Source organism: Macrobrachium rosenbergii, chromosome 33 (genome assembly GCF_040412425.1).
Source record: "Macrobrachium rosenbergii isolate ZJJX-2024 chromosome 33, ASM4041242v1, whole genome shotgun sequence".
In the NCBI taxonomy this organism is placed as follows: Eukaryota; Metazoa; Arthropoda; class Malacostraca; order Decapoda; family Palaemonidae; genus Macrobrachium; species Macrobrachium rosenbergii.
In genome coordinates this window covers 11,847,501-11,855,000 of record NC_089773.1, presented here as the reverse complement: position 1 = coordinate 11,855,000, position 7,500 = coordinate 11,847,501, and the positions used below count along the sequence as shown (strand labels likewise).

The window sequence follows — 7,500 nt, the reverse complement described above, 5'->3', positions numbered from 1 at the left end:
TTCTCAACATGTCCCGATTTTGAACCGGCTAACATAATAATCTCACACTGTGCACCCTTCCTCACCCCTTCCTCGCTCAATTCTCAGTTCCCAATCAACCGTGACAGATTTTGATACATTTTGGCTACTCTGGCGATTATGCTCGGTGACTCAGGCCCTTGGTCCAGTAGTCTGACATTTTTTATGGATTTAATTAACATGCTTTATTCCCCGTCTTACCAAACACGCAACCCCCCCCCCCAACCCGCCACCACCCCTTATCTTCTCCCTGTAGATAATGGCTGTATTTTTCAGATTGGTTTCGGGGATAAGATTGGGATTGAATGTCTTGATATTTGGGAATTTTTTTAAGGTGTGTATATTAATGGGAGATATGTATTTATATGTGTATATATATATATGTGTGTGTGTGTATATATACATATTGGTTTTGTATATATATTTTACAGATACATTTCGTCTTGATATTCAAGTGTATTATTGTGGATTCTTGTGTAATATATATATATATATATATATATATATATATATATATATATATATATATATATATATATATATATATATATATATATATATATATATATATATATATATATAGATATATATATATATATATCAAGTATTTAAATATCTCATTTACTTCAAGCACTTTTCTGACCATCCAAGTAATAAATCATTCTCCAGCGTCACGCCGAGTTTATTTCAACTAAAACAAAACTTGCCCCTAATATTGGGGGAGTTAAATTTTGGCGGATTTAACTAAAATAAAAAAAATTACAAAAACGCCTGTGCAAAACACCCGCTTTTGTGACATTACCTGTTGTTAATGTGTGATCCCTAACGCTGTCACTAATAAGGTATTATTATTATTATTATTATTATTATTATTATTATTATTATTATTATTATTATTATTATTATTATTATTCAGCAGCATAAGACTGCCCGGATCTCACATAAATCACCTATGGTAAACAAGCCAAATTATCCAAAGTTAATTCACGGCAGACGACGCGAACGCGCGAGAACAGCGTACAGCAACGCACGCGCCCTTCAAAACAGCGCCGTTTCCACGCTCGGGCGACCGTCACTTGTCTTCCGGGCAGCGTCGCGAATGCTTTTCGTCGCTCGCATAAGTCAAGTTTCCAGCTCGGCGGAGAACGGAGAAAGGAGAAGCACCCCCAGCGGAACCTGTTTCAGTTTCGGCGTGAGAAAAACGGGAGGGAGGGAGGGAGGTGGGGAGGGATAGCGGCAGGTTTCCCGGCGCTTTTGCAATCCGATGCGATTTTGTCGCTGTCAGTTGCCAAATGGGATGTTAAAGCTTCTCTTTGTGTTGCACGGTTCCCTTCGTCCGGTTTATCTACTCCCGTTACTGTTACCCCCTTCCCCCCCCCAAAAAATCCGTTCATTTATTCTTTTTTTCTCTTTCTCTTTTTGCAACGAGATCGACGATGATGCTGCGCGCATCGTTGCCATATCGAGAGCTGTCCTTTTTTTTATGACGATGGGTGTAATTGGTTTAAAATGGATATGTATATATTTTTTTCTGTGATGGGTTTCAATGGTTCTTCCCTTGTTGTATTTTTTTATGTTATCTCTCTTTTATTTCCCTCTCTGTCTCTCTCGTTATCTTTTGTTTGTTTTAACCCCTCTCCTCGCAACTTTTGTTTCCACTCATTCATTAATCGACAAGCGATTAGCATCAGAGTTTTTTACTTTTGTTTTCTATACCAACAAAAATCCTTTTTTTTTCTATTTTTTTTTTTTTAGTTTTTCTTTGTCGTGTTATCAATTCTTTCTATTCTTTCAAATTTATTTTCTCTCCTTTTATATACTCTGCACTTTGTCTGTGCCTGTATATGCTTCGCAACCTTCTATAGTTCTCTTGTACCTTTTATTTTATTTTTATTTTTTTTATTTAGTTTTGTTTTTTTATGCCCCAAATATATTCCTGAATAAATTATCAGTCACCTGTGAGGAATGATATTTTCATATGATTATAGATGTGTGTACTTATATATATATATATACATATATTATGTATACTGTATATATATTTATATGTTTATATACATATAATATACATTTGTTTATGTCGCTGCTTATGTAAATGATAACATAAGAAAAAAATCCAAAAACCTGAACAGTAGACCAGTAAAAACAGCAAAAATCACACCATAATTAAGATCTCGTATACAAGGCCATCCAGCCAATCAAGAACCAATCTCATGATCTAATCCCCAACAGACAAACAATTCCAATTCCAATTACTATTCCCATTCCTATTCCAATTCCCATTCCGATTCCCATTCTAATTCCAATTCCCATTCCTATTCCAATTCACATTCCGATTCCAATTCCCATTCCTATTCCCATTCAAATTCCAGTTCCCATTCCTACTCCAATTCTCGTTCCTATTCCAATTCCCATTCCAATTCCAGTTCCCATTCTCATTCCGATTCCCATTCACATGCCTATTCTAATTCCCATTCCTCTTCCAATTCTCATTCCTATCCTAGCTCTCATTCCCATTCCAACACAGGCATAAGTGAGACATCAGTATACCAGTCAACCTCACTAATCCTCCCAATCTGTCAATAAGGGATCCTTGACTAGCCCAGACTTAACTCCCCAACCACCCCACACCCCCCCCCAAAAAATATGGCTGCCTCCTCCCATTGACAGGAGGCAGCCCCATTCACAATGGGTTATTAATGGTTATATAATGGGCAAATGGGGCGGAGCAGACGCCCATTTAAATCCCTTAAGATTTTTTCGATTCTATTTTTATTTATCTATTTTTTGGGGGGGCTATTTTTTTCTCCGTGGGGATTCCGTGAGAGATTGCCTCCTGTTGCTGTGTCAAGAGAGAGAGAGAGAGAGAGAGAGAGAGAGAGAGAGAGAGAGAGAGAGAGAGAGAGAGAGAGGAGCATGTGGAATGAATGGGAATTGTAAGTATTTTAATAAAGGAGACATGCTTCTATAAAGATGGAGAGAGATGGACAGAAAAGACAGATTAATTAGGAATCCAAATAAATAAGTTATGCATATAGAGAGATTAACTGACCATGCAAATAATTACATAGATTGACAGATGTATTTAGATTAACTGACCACAAAATGACAGTACTTCCACAATAACAAAGACTCAAAATTGCAGTATTTTATTATCTTACAAAAGATAACTTTTGGGTCCAATCAACATCAAAATATACAATACGGCTTTGTAAAACTGGGAAGCAGTCATTCAGCGCTGAAACGGAAATTGACAGTAAAAAGGTTTGAAAGGTGTAACAGGAGGAAAATCTCGCAGTTATTATTATTATATTGTTATTATTATTATTTTATTAGTAGATGAAACCTATTCACACGGACCAAGCCTACCAAATGGGCCACTCATTGAAATTCTACAAGCTTCCAAAGAATGTTGGTCTCAACCTCCCACTGCAGAAGACACTCCCACTCTGCAGCAGTAACTGATCATGACACAGACCCAGTGATTTTTATTCATCGCCCTGGTGGAGACGCGAACCCACCGCGACATCTGAGTGGCACGCCACGACACTAACCGCTAACCAGCAGAAGGAAAACGGAATCCAGATTCTGCCGTTGAGTTAATTGACTAGAAAAGGACCCAATTACTCTGCTGACGTCACAAACTGCCTCATTAACCGGCATTTATGAGCGGCCGTTGAAAAATGGTGCTCCATTCCGTCGGCGCGTTGCGGGGATTCAAAAACTGCATTGCTATCTTGCGAGATTTAAGAGGGTCTGTAATGTCGAAATGGTCAGGTTTTTCCAGATTATATTTTTAATATAATTTTAATATATTTTCTCTATATTGTATATACATATACATATATATATAATATACATATATATACATACACACACACAAGGAACACAACTTTCTCCCTATACACAGGAACAATTCTGCTAATATTCAGGAAATAATTTTTTTGAAATTCTGAAATGCAATTGCTTACTAAAAGCTATATACGTATGTATGTACAAAAACACACATACACACACACACACACACACACACACACACATATATATATATATATATATATATATATATATATATATATATATATATATATATAATTACTTAAATCATAACTACTACAAAAAACATGACAATAAAAACCTGACAGAAAATAAGAATAAACAAAAATAAAAAATAACAAAGAGAATAACACAAACACCACAAAAAAATAGTAAAAATCAAAAATATAAAAGGAAAATAAAACACTTCAATAAAGTGGAAAAGTGAAAGAAAAAAAAACAAAGTGCTTCAAAATGCTTCACAATTTCTGCTTACCCTGAGATTTGGCACCTAACAAGTGCCAATTAGAGCATTAAGGGAATTTGATGGTCTTGCAATTTGGACCTCATTGGCACTCAAGTGATTATTGGCTGTGGGGAGTCTCTCTCTCTCTCTCTCTCTCTCTCTCTCTCTCTCTCTCTCTCTCTCTCTCTCTAGAGGCGTCAATAACCTAGATGCTGTCACGCCAGTTTTAGTAGCCATAATCAATCAATCTCTCTCTCTCTCTCTCTCTCTCTCTCTCTCTCTCTCTCTCTCTCTCTCTCAAGGTGATAACAAAAATTATAAAAATAAATTGGAAAAATAAAAAATAAAAATAACCGTAATTTTTCAATTTAGGGACAAATGGAATAATATACTAATGCTCCTATCTAGCCCAGGCCCGAAGAAACAGGAATGGGAATTGGGAAGAATGATTACTGGTCTAGGAAAACAAAAGCGAGAATGAGAATTCCGAAGCATTCGTCTCCAGGTATTATGTAATGTCAAATGAATTCATACCAACATTACCATACAGAAGAAAAATCTATTTGCATCACTAGAGCATTCCTGTCTCTCTCTCTCTCTCTCTCTCTCTCTCTCTCTCTCTCTCTCTCTCTCTCTCTCTCTCTCTCTCTCCTTATCTGTTTCTTTAATATTTTTACCTTTCTGATTCTCTTATTCCTTCAGCAACATTTCTCTCGATACAAAGAGTTACCTCCTTCGTCTTGTACTCTCTCTCTCTCTCTCTCTCTCTCTCTCTCTCTCTCTCTCTCTCTCTCTCTCTCTCTCTCTATTCAGAAAAAATTGCCCTTTTTTCCTCTCGTGCTTATAATACAAGTGAAATGTCAAACTCGCATACTCACATCAATTTCCTTTCACCAGTCGTTCCAGCTTCTCCCTACCTGGAAAAGAAAAAAATAGCGATGAAAATAATATTATGTGGAGCTGAATAGAGAGAGAGAGAGAGAGAGAGAGAGAGAGAGAGAGAGAGAGAGAGAGAGAGAGAGAGAGAGAGAGGAGGGGGGTACATTCATGAAAAATAGGTATGATTGGAAATATCGGGTGGAGAAAAATGGGCTTTTCTTTAAAGGGCGATGGTGCGCTTAGAGAAAGAGAGAGAGAGAGAGAGAGAGAGAGAGAGAGAGAGAGAGAGAGAGAGAGAGAGAGAGAGAGAGAGAGAGAGAGAGAGAGAGAGAGACAAGAAGATAGAAAGATCGATATATATGTAGACAAAGGGTGAAAGAAAAAGATCCAAAAATATATATACACATGGAAACAGAGAGAGAGAGAGAGAGAGAGAGAGAGAGAGAGAGAGAGAGAGAGAGAGAGAGAGAGACATATATATATATATGAATACAATCAGGGAATTCTTCCTTCTATGAAGCCTATTGTGCGTCTTTCTATGCCAATAAAGAGAGAGAACCCTTACAGTGTCATAGGAAGACGATGGTGTGTGCTCCCCCTCTCTCTCTCTCTCTTCTCTCTCTCTCTCTCTCTCTCTCTCTCTCCCGGAAAGCATATCCTATTCTGGGAGAGAGAGACACACACAGATTGGCTCTTTATTTACAACTGAAAAGAAGGAATAGGAATGGTGATTCCTTGGAATGATGATTCCTTATACAGGGTTTATTGGAAGTTCGGAATGGAAAACAAGAAAATGACGTTTGTCAAAATGCATTTTCTCTCTATTGTTGGAGAACACGAGATGTTTTATATTCTTGGGGGGGTGGGGGGGCTTCATTCGCTGTTCTGCTTTTGTTCTTGTTTGTTGGTGTGTATTTGTGTGTATGTGTGTGTGTATATATATATTTATGTATATATGTGTATATTTAAACATATAAACATATACACATTATATGCCTATACAGACATATATTTACAAATATTTAAATTAATATATATTTATAATAAATGTATAAATAAATATATGTATTTTTAGTCTTGCTTGTTCATGTGTGTGTGTGTATATAATGTGTATATATATAGGTATGTATATATGTGTGTATATTTATATATATACATATACTATATACACACATTATATGCCTACATTTACATATATTTACCAAATATTTAAATAAATATATATTTATAATCAATAAATAAATATATATATACGGTATATAATAAACATACATACATATATACGTATATATATATATAGGTACATACATCTACACATATACATACATATACAGTACATATATCAGCAGTCGTATACGACACCCTACACACACAAAACACATGCAAAACCTTATCACCTAAATCCAGGTGTCTTACACCTTCCTTAGAGGTGACAGACACATATACACACACGCACACACACAAACACACCTGTCCACTTTTGACGTTGATGGATTCCAGTGTGGTACCTTAAATTTGGCCTAAGCGTTAACCCTATGTTTTGGGAACAAGACTGTTATTTGGGCTTAATTGCATTGGAAGGTTTTTTTTTTTTTCAGGATATGTGGTTTTGCTACATAGGGGTAATGCTGATACTACTACTAATAGTAATGCTACTACTGCTACTACTACTAATGGTAATAATACTACTACTACTACTACTACTACTAATAATAATAATAATAATAATATAATAATAATAATAATTATATGCATATTTGTGTACATATATAAATTAATCAATAAACAAATAAAAATGTAAGTAAAATATTAAAATACAAGTTGAATTGCATTAGCGTCGTAACGCCATTTCGATACGATCTAGTCAATCAATCACTTTCAATATTCCGTCTCTCCATTGCCACAGCATCAAGGGACACGTTCCTTTGCCACAAGTGGACCACCAACCCCCCCAAAAAAAGAGAAAAAATGGTTCCTTTAAAATGCATTAGATGGTACACACCTGCACTTACCCAAACACCTGGCGACACTCTTTTGTTTGGGGGCACACCGGACTTTGCGCCTCGGACTTTTAGGAAAGGTCATTTTTCTTCTAAGATGATTCAGTCTCTCTCTCTCTCTCTCTCTCTCTCTCTCTCTCTCTCTCTCTCTCTCTCTCTCTCTGGCATTTCCATTTTGATAAAGCGGGCATGACGGGGCATGGAGTGGAATGATATATGAGGTTATGAATGATTAAAATTGTGTTGCAGAAGTAGTGATGGAGGTTCTTAGATGCATCTGATTCAATGTTAGTCATCAGTTGCATTGCAAACTGAATACTG

At 36.2% G+C, this 7,500-nt stretch overlaps 1 protein-coding gene across 2 annotated transcripts in view; it reads right to left on the bottom strand.

Moving 5' to 3' along the window:
• LOC136855930 (lachesin-like) overlaps positions 1-7,500 on the bottom strand; it is a 460,516-nt gene that overhangs the window by 265,261 nt on the left and 187,755 nt on the right. For both annotated transcript variants that reach the window (XM_067133427.1, XM_067133430.1), the window contains exon 2: positions 5,179-5,217. The gene's annotated coding sequence lies outside the window, so the exon portion shown is untranslated. The remainder of the gene's footprint in view (positions 1-5,178; positions 5,218-7,500) is intronic.